Below are 17441 nucleotides of genomic sequence, written 5' to 3'. Positions count from 1 at the left end.
TGGCGCCGGCACCCCGGGTTCTAGTCCCGGTCGGGGCGCCGGATTCTGTCCCGGTTGCCCCTCTTCCAGGCCAGCTCTCTGCTGTGGCCAGGGAGTGCAGTGGAGGATGGCCCAAGTGCTTGGGCCCTGCACCCCATGGGAGACCAGGAGAAGCACCTGGCTCCTGCCATCGGATCGGCGCAGTGCGCCAGCCACAGCGGCCATTGGAGGGTGAACCAACGGCAAAAGGAAGACCTTTCTCTCTGTCTTTCTCTCTCTGTCCACTCTGCCTGTCAAAAAATAAAAAATATACTATTTTTGGTGTCTGTGTTGTGGTACAATGGATTAAGCTCCTCTTGTAAGCTGGTATCTTACATGGGAATGCTGGTTCAAGTCCTGGCTGCTACTCCACTTCTGATCCAGCTCCTTCCTACTGTGTCTTAGAAAGCAACAGACAGTGGTCCAAATGCTTGGGCCCCTGCCACCCAAGTGGGAGACCTACCTGGCTCCTGGATCTTAGCTTCAGCCTGGCCCAGATGTAGTCGTTGTAGCCATTTGGGGAGTGAATCAGCTGAGAGATCTCTCTCACTCTCACTCTTGCTCTCACTCTCACTCTCACTGTAGCTCTCCGACTCTGCCTTTCAGATAAATAAATGAAATATACATGATTTATTTTAGTCAAAATCCCAGACTTAAGAGAATTCACAGTAATGTATCTTCAAGTTCAAAAATGTGCAGTGAATGCAGGGCTAAAACTCAGGACTGTTGGTCCTGCTCCACTCTGCTCCTGAATCCAGAGTTAAAGGACACCTGAAAACAACCCAGGGTAATTAGAAGAGGATGCAGAGGTAAGAGAAGTCCCTGCCCGGTAAGCTGACGGCAGTTAGGGAAGCAAAGAAATCTCAAGACCAAATGGAACCAGTACCTTTTACCAGGCAGAAAAAGCGCATTCGTATCTACTACTGGTATGTTTATAGAATATGAGATTAAATTTTCTAGCATTAAAGACCTAGAAAACTGAAAATGTATTTTCCAAATCATTCATATTTAGAAAAAAAAAACTATCTCATGACAGATATCGTAGAGTTCTGATCTAGTGCCTTTTTTTATTTTGCTAGGTACAGGATCATTTACAGAGAAATGCATCTTGACTGGCATGCCATACAGAGGTCTCGCTTTCTTTAACATTGCTATTAATAGCTAGAAAAGTTCCTTATTCTCTCTCATTGTTTGCACCTGATGTCAACTTAGTCAGAACGATTTGTTTAAAATATGTAATTCAGTAGGCACCTCAAGAAGTAATGTGGAATGTATAAACCGGCCTGCCTAATTTCAAGTGAAATACAAGAGAGAAATGCATATTAATGCAAAATGACTATAAATCAAAAGCTATTTCATTTTCTAGGGTAGTGTAAAAGCCAAACCTGTTGGAAACCATAATTCAACTGTCATAATCTCTTAGATATACCACTGACCTTCCTTGGAAGTCCCTGCCACACCGGAGTGAGTGGATCAGGAGGAGCAACACGAAATGACACGGCATTACTGCAAGCCAGGTACTTGAAGGTAATTTAGCTCACTTGAGCAAGTCCTTAACCACAAGTCACATTTTCCTAGCTACAGACTCCTCACACTGTACATGCGCATACATTGACATAAAATGCATTCACTGTGTAAACTATACAAAGGGACTCATTGTGTATTCTGTGCCTACGCTGACAGATTTTTTTTCATTCGATATTGAACTTGATGCTCCAATGTTTTCAAGGAACAGCTGAAAGATTTTGTGTTGTAATTCCTGAAGCCACATTGTCTGATTAACTTAAGAATGTATATTTTCTCTTGGTGTTTTACATTTATTATTAATAAAAAGCAGTAGCTAACATGATTGCTTGGCTGCCTACCTCTCCAAAATGAATTATTCTATTAAATTTTGACTTTCATTGTTAAGCCTGGGGTAGGAAATGGGCTTGAATCTGAAATCATGTTATCCGTGAAGCTTATGGAGCAAGGCATGGAAACAATTCTTTTTGGAAGGAAGGTAGGCAAAAAATAATCATCCTTGGCAACTTATGGGGAAGTTTGAATTTGTAGCAGAGTTGATATTTATTAGACTCCATTTGTAATTTGTTACCAGATTTTCAATGACAAGCTAGTGATATTTATATAAACAATAATTATCTTACCGTTGCCTTCTTAAACTTTTTAAGAAGATTAAATAGTTACTTTAAAAGCTTTTTAACTAAATCAGAATTTCATATGCTTATGCATGAAGGATAAGGGTAAGGGATGAGATATAGAGAACCCTACTCAGAGCTCAGCCAACTGCCTGGGCTATGACCCACAAATGGGAGACCTATCTTGCACCCAAGGCTTTCTTTGAATGAATATCTGCTGATCTCCAAGCGTTACCATGGAGATAAAAAGAAGAAAACCATTCATTTTACAGTTGAGGAATAATTGATTTGTTAAAGAGCTTAATCTACCCACAAGGAATAAACATTTTAGAATCATTTATATTATCTACTACAAAGACTGAGTATGTAAAATCCTTGGTTCCATTAAAAACTCAACTGATAATTTTCTGGGTGAGTTACTCTGTACTTTGATTTTTTTATTTGTAAAAAGATTTCTAAGTTAGGTAGTTAAATGAAAAAAGGTTATAGGTAGTTAAAACATATAGCAAATTCCAAGTTTGAGGAAAAAAATCATATATTAAAGTATGATTTAAAATTGTTTGTGTAATCATTAAATGGATGACCAACAAATACTATATAAATCCCATTTATGTGAATAAAGTACTGTATTGTATGATGAACAGTATACTTTCAAGCAATGCATACTTCCTGACTTCACAACTGTCAAACACATGTGGGAGAGCCCAATTTACACTGGTTTAATTCGTGTTCTCACAGCCATTTACAGATTAATCATAAACACTTTCATAATCAAGTTGTGATAATAGCTAATACTAGAGAAGTAGAAGCCTCCCACAAGGAGACAACGTTGTTTTAAGGAATCTCAGTGTAGCGTGGTGTAGTTTCTTGAGAAAGATAACAGTAAGAAAGTAACTCTCTTTTCACACGCCAAATTCTGAAATTCTTTTAAGCATTTACATAGAAATACAATCAATTAACTAAAGCTGTAAGGAAATCATTATTTGGGTTGTTACATGAGACCTGGAGGTATTTTTTGCATTACTAAAGGCTATCAATTTAGTATCCCCACCTCATGACTCTATCTTGAGCATCCTAAAACTTTGCAGTGCACCTGCCTAATGGGATGAAAATTGTAGTGACTGCTGACCTCTACCAGTTCCTCAGCCGCATGCCTTGTTTCCTGCCACTTTTCTGAGAACTGTGTTCAACCTCCCTCACCTAAGGACTCCCCTCAAATTTACTTACAAGGAAACAATATGCCATCCCCCAGACAACTGTTACAGACAGCTGCCACCGAATTCTACCTTCTAGGACTCATTCACAGGATTTGGCTGTGCCTCTGATTGGTGGTATTCTTTTAAATTCTTGTTATCATGCTCTTTGATAAACTAGAAGCTAGCTCCATCTCAACTGGAAAAAAAAAACCAGATTTTTCTGAAGTTCTAAATTTTTTACATTTTTAAAATAACAATGACTATATATTTGGCTGGCTATGGTATATTTCTGTATGTGTATGTAGTGTGGACTAATGAAGTCAGGGTAAGAAACATTTCCCCTTTTTTGACATTACTTTATGATTGGAAGCTTGGAGCCCTTTCTTCTATTTGTTCATTCAATATATATTAAAATATGGGGAACTATGATCACCAAACTATGCTATGTAACACTAGGAATTTATTCCTTCCATCTACCTCTAATTTGGTACCTGTTATCCAAACTCCCTCTAACCCAACCCCATTTGTTCAGCCTCCAGTAATCCCTATTCATTGTTTGCACTGAGTTTGTGTTTTGTTGGTGTTTTGTTTTGTTTTTCAGCTTCCACATAAAAAGAACATGTGGTACTATCTTTCTGTGTCTGGCTTAATGCACTTAGCAATGCCCTCCAGTTCAATGCATTTTGCTGTAAATGATAGAATTTCATTATTTTTATTTACTCTATATATTTATTTATATATTTATTTACTCTATAGTATTCTATAGAGTAAATGTCCCATAATTTCTTTATCCAGTCTACTGTTGAATAGCAGATGTCCTAAACAGCACTCTGGCCTCAGAATCAGCCCTTAAGGCATTCAGATCTGGCTGAAGAGCCCATGAGAGTATTTCAGGCATGGATATCCAAGGCACTCTGGGAAAAAAAAAAATTACCTAAATGAAAGGTCTCTGCGAGTGAGATCCCAGTGGAAAGAACGGGCCATCAAAGAAGGAGGTACCTTTCTCTGAAGGGAGGAGAGAACTTCCACTTTGACTATGGCCTTGTCTAAATAAGATTGGAGTCAATGAACTCAAAAGGCTTCCATAGCCTTGGCAACTCATGACAAGAGCCTAGGGTGATTACTGACACCATAAACAAGAGTGTCAAATTGTTAAGTCAACAACAGGAGTCACTGTGCACTTACTCCCCATGTAGTATCTCTGTCCTTAATGTGTTGAACAATGTGAATTAACGCTTTAACTAGTACTCAAACAGTACTTTACACTTTGGAAATTTTTATTTATTAAATAAAAGTTAAAAAATAGGATATAAACTTGCACAAATGTCTCCCCACAAAATTTATATTCTTGAGAGGTTGAGCAAACTAGGAAAAGATAAAATGTAAGTTATATTATTAAGTTCTAAAAGCAAACAGATCAGAAAATGGGAAGGGGTTGAAATTTTAGATAGGAGAGCCACCTTGTAAACGGGATCCTTCTCCTGTGTGTTTTGTCTAAGAGAGCATCACCCCACCCACTCAACTGGTAATCCAAAGAGAAAGGTTGACTTCTGATATTGCTATTGTTCTGTATCCATAATAATATTCTAATTCATCCAACCCCCCCCCCCACTGCTATGACATCAGGTAAGCCTGACATTATCTCTTGCCAAAGTAATTACAACAGACTTCTAACAGGTCTCCCCAGCTCTATTCTTGCACAGCTTGAATCCATTTTTCATACTGGAGCCACAGAGATCTTAAAGAAATGTCACCTTAAGACTATTAAGTTTTCCCAGGGATAAAACCAAATGAGCTATTTCCTTCTGTGGTTCCTTGTCTATCAGTGTCACTCTGTATCTCACATTCTGCTCTCAAGCATAGTGAACTCCTGACCATCTCCTCCCTCTTTATTTTCTGGTGTCGTGATGTTATATCTTCTCTCTGGATGCTTTTCAGGTAGGTTATTGGTCCTGAAAGTGTTGCTTCAGGGAGAAATGCATCAGTGTAGAATGTAGAAATTGTCCAAGGATCCTTCTGCTCTCAAAGAATATACAGGATCTCTAGGTGTAGACAGAAGACTAGGTTGAAAACATGAAGGACTACCAGCTAGACAAAAAACACAGGACTAGAACCAGACCCCCTGAGGTAGCTCTCCTAGCTAAGATACTGACGCCTCTCCCAACACCATTTCCTGATCTCTTAGTTTTTCTTGCTATTAGAATAAAGTCTGGGGGCCTGAGCTGTGGCGCAGTGGGTTAAGGCCCTGGCCTGAAGCGCCAGCATCCCATGTGGGTGCCAGTTAGAGACCCAGCTGCTCCACTTCCCATCCAGCTCTGCTATGGCCTGGGAAAGCAGTGGAAGATGGCCCAAGTCTTTAGGCCCCTGCACCCACGTGGGAGACCCAGAAGAAGCTCCTGGCTCCTGGCTTCAGATCAGCACAGCTCCGGCCGTTGTGGCCATCTGGGGAGTGAACCATTGGGAGGAAGACTTCTTTCTCTCTCTCTCTCTCTCGCTCTCTCTCTCTCTGCCTCTCCTCTGTCTGTGTAACTCTGCCTTTGAAATAAATAAATAAATAAATCTTTAAAAAAAAGAATAAAGTCTGTTATGGGTGCAGGGAATGGGGTGAAAATAGAGTTCATTGGGTCCCAGGGTAAGGAGGAATCAGACGTGGCTCCCACAGCTGAGTCCACAAGAAAATGAAGTGCGGGACTTCTCTGTGCATGGAACCATAGGATATTTTCAGATTCTGTATCCCAAAAGGGAACTGTGATACAGAGTGCCCTGAGCCTGAAGCAGATGTGTGGACCAGGGTGGCAGGTGAACCCACACTATGCTGGGGCAGTGGGTACTGAGAGCTTCTTACCTTGCACTGCATGAGAGACCAAGCTTCTTGGTACAACTGAGGAATAAAGAACCTCAAAGGGACCAAAGGCAGTTGGAGCCGAACCTGCTACCTCCTCTACTTTATTCACGAGAACTGATTTTCATCAGGTTAACAATGAGCCTAACAAAAATCCCTATGAATTCCAGCATTCCTCAGAGCTAAGAGTAGACAATGACATGTCCTTGGAGAGACTTTCTGGAAAACTTTCTAAAATGTGTTCCCTAGGAGGTGGGCAGATTCTTTCCTTTGCTTTTCCTCAATTTCCCATTTGTAAATTCAGTGGTGACATTGAAAACCATCTTTGCCACAGTGTTATCCCCAAAAGAGTATATGTTGCAAAGTGATCATTCAATAACTATTATTCAATGAGTTAACAAACTCTTGGGAGGTCACTGTTTTCCACAAATGCAAATAAGTGTTACTTTTGAGTGCCAAGTTTCCCAAAGACCTAAAATAAAAGAACAGCATAAGTCACATATTCCTAAAGACTAACAGCCTGCATATAAATTGTTATTCATATTAGGTTTATTTTATGGAGCCCACTGTCATTTTTTATAATTACCATTAAAGTATCAAAATAATAAATGAGGGGTGGATGAAGGGCACAGAGATTAAAAGACTACTTGAAACACATTAGGCCGGCGCCGTGGCTCAATAGGCTAATCCTCCACCTTGCGGCGCCGGCACACCGGGTTCTAGTCCCGGTCGGGGCGCCGGATTCTGTCCCGGTTGCCCCTCTTCCAGGCCAGCTCTCTGCTATGGCCAGGGAGTGCAGTGGAGGATGGCCCAGGTGCTTGGGCCCTGCACCCCATGGGAGACCAGGAAAAGCACCTGGATCCTGGCTCCTGCCATCGGATCAGCGCGGTGCGCCGGCTGCAGCGGTGGCCATTGGAGGGTGAACCAACGGCAAAGGAAGACCTTTCTCTCTCTGTCTCTCTCTCTCACTGTCCACTCTGCCTGTAAAAAAAAAAAAAAGAAAAGAAAAGAAACACATACCACATTGGAGTGCCTGGTTCCAATCTTCTGATTCCAGGTTCATACTAATGAGAACCCGGGAGGCTGCAGTAGTTGGGTTGCTGCCACCCACATGATATTGAGATCCTAGATCCTGGCTTTTGTCTGTCCCACCCTTGGTGTTGCAGGGATTTAGTGAGTGGGCCAGTGGATAGAAGTGCATTCTCTCTCCCTCTCTCTCTCTCTCTCTCTCACACACACACACACACACACACACACAAACTGATGAAATCTTTACTTAATATATACTAAATTGATCTTCTGTATATAAAGATAATTGAAAATGAATCTTGATGTGAATGGGATGGGAGAGGGAGCGGGATATGGGATGGTTGCAGGTGGGAGGGAGGTTATCGAGGCAAAAAGCAACTGTAATTCAAAAGTTGTACTTTGGAAATTTATCTTTATTAAATAAAAGTTTCAAAAAAAAAAAGAAAAAGAAAATACGTTTGACTCATTTGACTTCCCAGAATACCTGAAAGGGTCCCTGAGAACACCAGCAAGTCTCCAGTTTGTGAAACCACCTTAAGGTAATTTTTCCTTTCAATTATTGCTTACAGGCATTTTCTGTATTCCCACTAAACTGGGATTTTTTGCTTTTTATTTGTTAAACTTCTTACTCAGTGAAGTGTTAAGCCTTTGTACTATAATGTAAATTTAAAATATGTTATTTCAAAGCTTAAAAAAAGACAGAAAAGGGGAAGGAAGGAAGGTAGAAGGAAGGGAGGGAGAAAGGAAATATCATTACGTTCTTAGAATTGTATCTACAAATCATATTGACTCTGTTAAGAATTGTTTAAAATTTACATTAAAAAGTTTAAAAAGCAGCTTCCAATAATTATTAATATTTATATGAATTTAGAAAATGGTATGTTTTTATTACTTAAAATCATTTATCTCTAGGTTAATATGAATTGCAAACAATTATAGTGTTTCATAGGTGCTTTCTTTATGTCTTAGAGTTTATTGTTTTAGCTATTTTTGTCAAGCCCTCTTGTGTAATGTTGAATACTGAGCAACAAAAGGTACTCTTGAAATTTTATGATAGCAAACCAAATGCTTGTTTTGAGGTTCTATCTATCATCTATCTATCTCTATCATCTATGTAAGTATGCTTTATCATGTTTACTAACAAGTTTCAAGTACATTTTACATTTTATAAGTATATTTCATCAGGTTATTTCTTGATTTGGCTTGCTGAGAGTTTGTGAGTTTTATAGTTTTTCAATCTAAAGGAGTGTTGATTTTATTGAATGTTTTTATATTTTTAACTATTACCAGAGACTATTTAATTAGGCAAGGAACAAAGTTTATTCCATTCTATTTGGCTAAAGTTAAGGAATTTAGGCATAGTATCATACATAATAATGCTACAATGGATATGGTTAGCAAAAAATTACCTAAAAGGTAAGACCAAAAAAAAAAAAAAGAAAGAAAGAAAGCTAAAGTAATTACTCAATGGCACTGCCAAGTGCACAAAGGTAAAATGCTTGCCACTTATAATGTCTTCTTTTTTTAACTTTTCTTCTGAAAACGTATTAGGTGAACACAGGGTGCTTTGATTGAAAGTATTCAGGAACTCAATGAGAGGATAAGCTTGCTGGCTGGCTTTTCCAGAAATGATGTGTGAAGAATGCCTCTATTATCTAAGATGATAGTATTGTTTTCTTCTGCTACTGCGCCTTTTCAACTTTCGCAGCGAATCCATCTCTCATTTTCTGATCAGCAGCTGAAAGGAACACCTGCTTTCATGTTCCTTTAATCCACTTCCCCTGCCTTTGCAGACCCTACATCTCCTAGTACCAGGGTCCTCATTTCTACGCACTTCTTTATCCCTACCTGAGGGGCTTATTATCTTAGCCTATTTGGGGCAGGATTTTGTTTAAATACTTGTATCAATAGGACTCACGAATTCTCCAAGTTGGCTTGATGATATTCCTCATTTTCTTTCCAATTAAAATATTCAAATCCGTGAGCAGTTATTGAATAACTACTAAGTACAAAGAACTCCTAGTTCATATAAAAGATTCTGCTGGGCCAGTGGCTCACTTGGTTAATTCTCCAACTTGTGGTGCCAGCATCCCATATGGGTGCTGGGTTCCTGCCGGTTGCTCCTCTTCCAGTCCAGCTCTCTGCTGTGGCCCAGGAAGGCAGTGGAGGATGGCCCAAGTGCTTGGGCCCTGCACTCCCATGGGAGACCAGGAGGAGGCACCTGATTCTGCCTTCAGATCAGCACAGGCACCAGCCATAGTGGCCATTTGGGTGACCAGCCAAAGGAAAATCCTGTGCTTCCATTCTCCCATGATGTTTTTCTGTGAAGTATTGAATCCACTTCATGAAACTTACTGTACTCATGTGGGAGTTCCGTCTATTGGTCTCAGACAAGTTGGTAACCAGGGCACAGCAAAACTGCTTGGCACATTAAACTACCAAAGTATCTAAAAAAATCCTTTCATCATTATAGGCAAGCAAAGAAAACATGAAGGAAACAGGAATTCATCGTATTGTCATCTCTGGGGTCAAAACACCTGAGTGTGCCCGTCTTTAGTCATTTCTGTAGGATCAATAATAGGCCAGTTCCTCAGCCTCTGTAACCATCAGCTTCCTCTTCTGTATGCAGTCCTCATCTGAATGCTTGTAACATCCTTTAGGATGTTCCTGACATCCTTTAGGAATTCAAAATGACTTCTTGACAACATCTTTGCTTTGACTAAATTATAACAATGATACAGATTTCAGGTCTAAAGTATATGAATGGGCAATTTATAAATTCTCAAACCCAGACCTGTGTTTTTGCACAGTGGTTTTAACTGTCACTTGAGGTGCCAGCATCCCATATCAGAGCACATGTTCAAGTCCTGGCTACCCTGCTTCTAATTCAGCTTCCTGCTAATGCCCTTGAGAAGATAGCAGGGGATGTTCCAAGTACTTGAGCCCCTGACATCCAGGAGGAGACTAGGATGGAATTCCGGTCTGCTTGCTTGGCCTGGCTGTTGTTAACTGAAGAGCGGACCAGTGAAAGGAAGATCTGGCCGACTCCGCAGCTCACTAGGCTAATCCTCCGCCTTGCGGCGCTGGCACACCGGGTTCTAGTCCCGGTCGGGGTGCCGGATTCTGTCCCGGTTGCCCCTCTTCCAGGCCAGCTCTCTGCTGTGGCCTGGGAGTGCAGTGGAGGATGGCCCAAGTGCTTGGGCCCTGCACCCCATGGAAAACCAGGATAAGTACCTGGCTCCTGGCTTCTGATCAGCGCAGTGCGCCGGCCACATCAGCCATTGGAGGTTGAACCAATGGCAAAGGAAGACCTTTCTCTCTGTCTCTCTCTCTCTCACTGTCAAAAAAAAAAAAAAAAAAAAGAAAGAAAAAAGAAAGGAATATCTCTCTTCCTTTCTCATGCTCTGCTTTTCAAGTAAATAACAAAATCCTTTTATAAACTTTAAATATTTCTATTTTTTAAGATTTACATATGTATTTGAAAATCAGAGAGAGAGAGAGATACACACACATGCACACACACACACACACAGAGAGAGAGAGAGAGAGAGAGAGAGAGAGAGAGACTGAGAATGAATCTTCCATCTGTGAGCCAGGCAAAAGCCGGGAGCCAAGAAGTTCATCTGGGTCTCCCATGTGGGTGGCAGGTGCCCAAAGACTTGGGCCATCATCTGCTGCTTTCCTGAGGCCATTAGCAGAGAGCTGAATGGGAAGTGGAGCAGTCAGGACTTGAAGCAGAACCCGTGTGGGATGCAGCACTGCAGGTGAGGCTTTACTGGCTATACCACAACACCGGTCCGGTCCTTATTTACACATTTTTTTAAAGATTCATTTACTTGTTTGAATAATAAATAGAGAGGGGGAGAGAGAGAAAGAGAGAGTGAGAGAGAGCGCGCGCAACCACTTCCTTCACTGGTTCACTCCCCAAATAGTCACATCAGTTAGGGCTGGGATAAGCCAAAGCCAGGAGCCTGGAACTCCATCAGGTCTCCAACATGGGTTAGGGGCCCATGTACGTGGGCCACCTTCTGCTGCTTTCCTAGACACATAGCGGAGAGCTGGATTGGAAGTGGAGCAGCAGGGATCCAATACAATGCTCACATGGAATGCAGGCATAGCAAATGGTGGTTTAACCCACGGTACCACAGCACTGGCTCCAAATAAATCAATCTTTAAAAAATACTCAAACTTGCTGAACAATCTCTCTGACCTGTTTATTTCTAGGCAATTCACTGTGATCATTGTAAGGAAAGTTGGATCATTTAAATAAGGAAGAGTCTAAGAAAAGAATTAAAGTTCTGACCTTCACTTTGCTCACTGAACTGGCTTGGCATGAAAGTCCTGGAAACATACTTTCATTAAAGTATTAAAAATGATAAATCTAATATATGTTAAAATAATTGTTAACTGGCTTTTAAAAATAAGTTCTTTACAAATCTCTCGATTAAGTGGTTGCACCATTAATATTAAAAAGAATAATATTTTTGCCTATAATATCATTAACTATCATCTCAACAAAATTGTTCTTGCTTTATTAGCCTAATTTTCAGGTTGGAGAAGCAAGATGTGTTATTAAAATAACGCAATACTGAAAGAAAGGATTAGGCATACAACTGAAAATGAAGTACCTTTTGAGTCCTTTTGAGAGATACAATGAATTAGGACTGACAGCTTTCATTAAAATAATTAAAATTATTTCTGAGGAATTGAAGAGAAAGGTCCAATTGTCTACAACTTACTAAATGGCTTGTATGGGAGAAGGTAATGTGTGTAAGGAAGGTATGGCAGGAGGAACAACTTCCAGTGGGCTGTCAAAATACTTGAAGTGTAGGTTGTGTTAGAAAGAATCTCATATTTAAATGTAAAAATGAAAATAAATCCAAAAACTAAGCTTATTAAATGGTTCAAGAAACATACAACTTCTGCAAATCTATGCACATGTAAGAAGATTCTACATGAAACACAACAGGAAGTTTTCATTTGGAAAAATAAAATTGATTTATATATTCTTCCAAAGACAACTAAGTCTACATAATCAATAAAACAATCAATAAATCTTACCTTATGACACATACACATACTTACAAATACACACCCTCAATAGCCCTATAGAAATTCCCCATAGGAAATATTACTTTAATCATAACTGTAACACATCTCTAATTAAATACTTACAGATAAAGAAATTACCCTGGTAATATCTCTATTTGCAATATGTGAACATTATTTTCAAGTTATCAGATATATATCTCTGAACAATTCCATATCCACATTTGTGGGAGTGGAAATTATTTTGTTAATATCTGTAGTTGGTAAATACTTCTATGTCATTTTCCTGTATTTAAATCTATCTTACAGATGAGACGATGGCTATGAAAGCTATTCTGAACTTACTGCATTTTGTTCATGAAGACAGGCCCTCCCCAAAAGAAGTCATTTGGGGAGTGGTGACAAAGTGTGATTGTGCTCATTGTTTGACTTAAATCCAATCATTTCTGACACAGTTCAAATCCTTAGGAACCTATCTATTGCCAATTCAAACAAATAAACACTCAAATAAGAAAAGTAGAATGAAGTCCTGCTGTCATACATTTCACTTAATAGTTGCTTTCCTGAGGTATCGGAGAGGGGTGTTTGAAAGGACAGTATGTATTTTCCTGTGATGTCAAAATGTCAATTCAAAATCCATCTGTTTTAGAAGAAAAATAATACTTTGTCATAAATCTGAGCTAACAGTCAGTCTTCTACCTGGCACCCAGAGGAGATTGAGAAAATCCTCTATTGTCCTAGCACAATATTAGTTATTATTTATAAGGCCATATGGAAAAAAATAGTTGTCTGACATTCATATAGCGTTCTTAGGAGAAATATTACCTTTCTCCAACCGTGCTTAAAACACACCCAGACTGCTAGAGGTATGGTTATTTACCTTGATATTGAATTATTTCTCTAAAGATTGTCATTTAAAAGAAACAATGCTAAATATTGATAAGCTTCGGTTGGGTCCACAGCTTCTACATAAAGAAGCAAGAACAAACCAGAAATAAAATAAAACTTTTCTCCCACTGTGCTGTAAATACATTTCATTCAAACCCAGTGTGACTGCCTCTCGCATCTCTAGTCCATAGAATTTTAAGACTGGAAGCATATCAAAGCTAAGATTACCAAATTAGTACCAATTTAGTTCAATTTAAAGTTGTGTAATCTTGTACAAGGGAAGCAAGCTGAGACTCTCTTTATTTATATGGTGACATTTACAGCTGTCTCATTGGTCTTTATTGCTTCACTTTTGCAGGTATAGCAAACATCTTTTCAAAACACCATGCAGCTCTCTGGCTAACATGGGGAAAAAAAACCCTGCGGAGACCAGTTGGTGGTCTGGCGGATAGTCATCTTTCACAAAACCACAAAACTTAACGAGCCAGCCAAAGAGACCAATTTGCTTTTATTAAATAAAAATCATGAGGCTCTTTTCCGTAACATTTTATCTGAGATGTGATAAAAGTATGACCGATTATTCTTTGAAAAGAGGGTTGGATAAACAAAAATAAACATAACATATACCAAGAAGGCTGGAGAAGAATAGAGAGGATTATGAGTTTTCAAAGTAAAAAATATTCTTGAATTTTAGTTTCTGTATCTTTGAGCAATGGAGAAAACCTTTTCCCATCTTCTCCCCCCAGCTCAAGTATAATAAAGCACTTTTTGATCATAGTTAAGCATCTCTGGGAAGGTCAGTGTCATCAGACCCTAAGCTTTCCATGTAAAAGCACACTGGATCCTGTCATTCATCCCTTCACTTGCTTGCTCCCCATGTAGTAACCAACTGAGCGCCATGAATCAAGCCTGTGCTAGACACTGGGACTAAGCCAGTGTCCATAAAAGACAGGGTGTGTCAACCAGTGAAGTCTCTGAGGGGAGACTGACACCACGCATGCACACACACACACACACACACACACTTCAAACTCAGTTGCATGAAATACTCCAAAGAAGCACTTACCAAAGAAAATCAACATCGTTTACTGTTGGAAAGGATGAGCAATGTCTGTGAAAGCCCTAAGGTGGGGAAGAGCCATCGTGCTGCTAGGGCACCCGGTTAGGTGAGCCTCTCAGCCACATTAAATATTTGGGACTTTATTCTGAGAATAAGGAACAAGTACACAAGCGTTGTAAGAAGGGAAGTGACATGATTCAGTGAGCTCTGAGGTGGACTCTTTCTCTGCAACTCTATAGAAAGATTTTTTTTCTTACTTTTTCATTCTTCATTTATTTTATTTTATTTATTTGAGACAGAGGAATTCTCTGTGTGCTGGTTCACTCCCCAGAAGTGCACACGAACCAAGGTTGGGCCAGTTGAAAACCAGGAGCCCAGAACTCAGTCAGGGATTCAAATACTTGGGCCATCACTGCTGCCTCCCAGGGTCTGCACTAGCAGGAAGCTAGCAACAGAAGCAGGCCCAGGACTTTAACCCAGGCACTCCCACACGGGGTGAGCAGATCCCAAGAAGCACCTCAAGAAGTAGGCCAAACGCCTACCCCTCTACCATTTAACACTGAAGTAAGCTGGGCTGGCATTTTTATGATTATCATGTCACCATGCAGATTATGAACTGACATAGACACAGAACTCTGATTGATAAACTGTAACTTTATTAGTACCTTGAAGCTTAATTTAGTCCATCATTCTCTATTCCTCAACATCCAGGGATGACACAATAAGTCATTCATTTCAACTCAAGGTAAACAAAGCCACTTGTACTTAAAGCCCTGAGCTCTGTCCAGCACAACTCTGTCCATTCAGGTGGTTCCTTGGGATTCTTCTGGCTCCCCCATCCCCTGCAGGTTTTCTTTTCCTTTCTTCCTGGATACCGTCTATGCATAGTTGGGCATCTGGCACAGCAACCTCCACTCCCCACCTTATGTGCTGTTCACCTTGTCTAATCTCCTGCATAAGATGCTGATGTTTTCTGGTGATGACCTTGATCCTTCCATGTCCCAGGTCACATGTGTATCTACTCATCCCAACCCAGGCTCCTTTCCTGGGAGAGGGCTTTGACAGAGCACCAGCAGGCTCAGGTGGCAGAAGTATTCATCTCAGCCTTTGTTGCTCTGCCCCTAGATACTTGAAATCATCTCCCCCATTCTACACTCTGTGAGCAGGGACAGGTCCCTACCAGTAGCAGATTCACCCAAACACATCTGCATTTCTATTTATTTCTTAGCTCCACTCCCTGTGCCTTCCACCCAGACCATAGTTCCAGGCAGCCTCTGAGTTCTAGTCCCATTCCCTCTGATCTTCCAAATGCTGATCAAACCTGGCTCCATCTGAGTGGGCTTGCAGCTTTCATGTCATTCATCTGGGCTTCTCCAGTCTATGGTTCATTGTATAAACTCCGGGTTCCCAGTCCTCTAGGTTTTGCTCTTGATATTCAAAGCCCATGCTTTGGAATTCAAACAAAACAAAACAAAACTGTTCTCTCTGAATACATTCTATCCATTTCAACTCCAAAGAGCTTTGCCTTTCAGACTATTGACTTTGCAATAGGTTTATAAAAGTGTTCCTAGGAGCTCAAAAGCCAAGAGTTTTACTCTTTGTTCCCTTTAGATTATTTCTTGTGCTCCCTTCAGAGGGGCAATGTGCCTCAGCCTCTCAGACCAGTTTATTGGTGAGAAGGTTCCAGGATGCAGAGAAAAAAAGAGCCATATAACAGCAAACTACATCTAATCCTCTTTCAAAATTTTAACACAATACGTGAGAACTAAGGCACTAAAATAAGACAACAGATTGGAAGATCCCAGATTAAAAATACAGCCTCTTGTGTTAATTTGCACAGGAATAGAAATAAAACAGTTCAGCTTTTGTTTCCAAAATGAGGCTTCCCTTCTAATGTACCTATCCACATAAGTTTACAACAAAAATATGGCTTCACTAGTGAAATAGGTTGTAACATCCTGGAGGAATTCTTACCTAGAACAATGAGTAGCTGGAACAGAGAATTTTCTCACAGGTTCATTGAAGGTAATTAGAGTGTCTTTGCTCATGGGTCTGGAACACAAGGCAGCTAGACTGCAATAGCACCCAGGGCATACCTTCCTCTACATTTAAAATGCTCCCATTTAAATAAATGTCACGACAGTGTGTTGTGTAAAACTTTGCTACTCAGCATGTAATATAGGAACTACAATCAGAGGCATCAATCCTGAGCGTGTTGGCAATGCAAAACTGCAAATAGTTTGCCTATACCTAATCAATTACAACCCACATTTAAAAGAAATGCATTTTCTAGCAGTGTCCCAACAAACTTGAGAAGCTCCAGTGTGATGTGTTTCTCTTTTACAGATGAAGGAAAAGGAGGAGAAGGAGAAAGAGAAGAAGACACTTTATTAAAGACAGATGTGCGGGGCTGGCGCTATGGTGTAGTGGGTAAAGCCGCAGCCTGATGTGTCAGCATCCCATATGGGTTCCGGTTTGAGTCCCGGCTGCTCCTCTTCCAATCCAGCTCTCTGCTTTGCTTGGGAGGACAGTTGAAGACTGTCCAGGTCCTTGGGCCCCTGCACCTGTGTGGGAGATCCAGAAGAAGCTCCTGGCTCCTGGCTTCGTCTTGGTGCAGCTCTAACCATTGTGGCCATTTGGGGAGTAAACCAGCAGATGGAAGACCTCACTCTCTGTGTCTCTGCATCTCTGTAACTCTGCCTTTCAAATAAATAAATCTTTTTTTTAAAAAAGATAGATAAAAAAGATAGATATAACCAATGTAATAATCAAAACTTTTTGCCTGAAATTAAAGTAATTTTAATGTCATTGGCATATCATTCAATGCTTGAAATATGTAATTACCCAACAAGATACAGTTGTTAGCTTTAATCACCCAAGAACAACATGTGAGTGAGACTTCACTATCTATTCTTAACCTGTTCTTTCCTCGCTAACATCAATTATGTAACAAGACAGAGATCAACTTGGTGGTATTGGATTAGTCATTAACATTCTATCTGTTCTCTAAATTATTCTGACATGGTATGTGTGTATGCATATACGTGTACGGGTATATGCATGTATGTTTTTGTTACGGAATCATGACATTGAGCAGTATTTGGTGATAAAAGAAAAGGTATTACAGAAAATGTTTTCGAGGCTTTTAAAAAGTCCACTGGAATACCTCATATATTAACTATGGTCATGTTGATGACTATGTCTTGTTTGAAGATAATGGT

General features: G+C 40.1%; 2 long non-coding RNA genes across 5 annotated transcripts in view; one reads left to right on the top strand and one right to left on the bottom strand.

Annotated features, from left to right (window-relative positions):
* LOC127492770 (uncharacterized) overlaps positions 1 to 1561 on the bottom strand; it is a 37616-nt gene extending 36055 nt beyond the window's left edge. The window contains exons 1-2 of the long non-coding RNA XR_016220575.1: positions 1455 to 1561; positions 482 to 617 (exon numbers count right to left, since the gene is read on the bottom strand). This is a non-coding gene — a long non-coding RNA (uncharacterized LOC127492770). The remainder of the gene's footprint in view (positions 1 to 481; positions 618 to 1454) is intronic.
* Positions 648 to 16971, top strand: LOC149122269 (uncharacterized). Of its 4 annotated transcripts, none has more exons than XR_016220574.1 (4): positions 648 to 944; positions 1442 to 1535; positions 7703 to 7762; positions 16567 to 16971. It is a non-coding gene; the product is annotated as an uncharacterized LOC149122269 (long non-coding RNA). The 4 variants fall into 4 exon arrangements; XR_016220572.1 differs by having other exon boundaries at positions 1442 to 1545; positions 16567 to 16969; XR_016220573.1 differs by lacking the exon at positions 7703 to 7762 and having other exon boundaries at positions 660 to 944; positions 16567 to 16952.
* The last annotated feature ends 470 nt before the right edge of the window (positions 16972 to 17441 follow it).

Source organism: Oryctolagus cuniculus, chromosome 14 (genome assembly GCF_051225735.1).
Source record: "Oryctolagus cuniculus isolate XC-2025 breed Fujian yellow rabbit chromosome 14, ASM5122573v1, whole genome shotgun sequence".
Lineage (NCBI taxonomy): Eukaryota > Metazoa > Chordata > Mammalia > Lagomorpha > Leporidae > Oryctolagus > Oryctolagus cuniculus.
The sequence above is the reverse complement of the archived record's forward strand: the minus strand, read 5'-3'. Positions and strand labels throughout refer to the sequence as shown.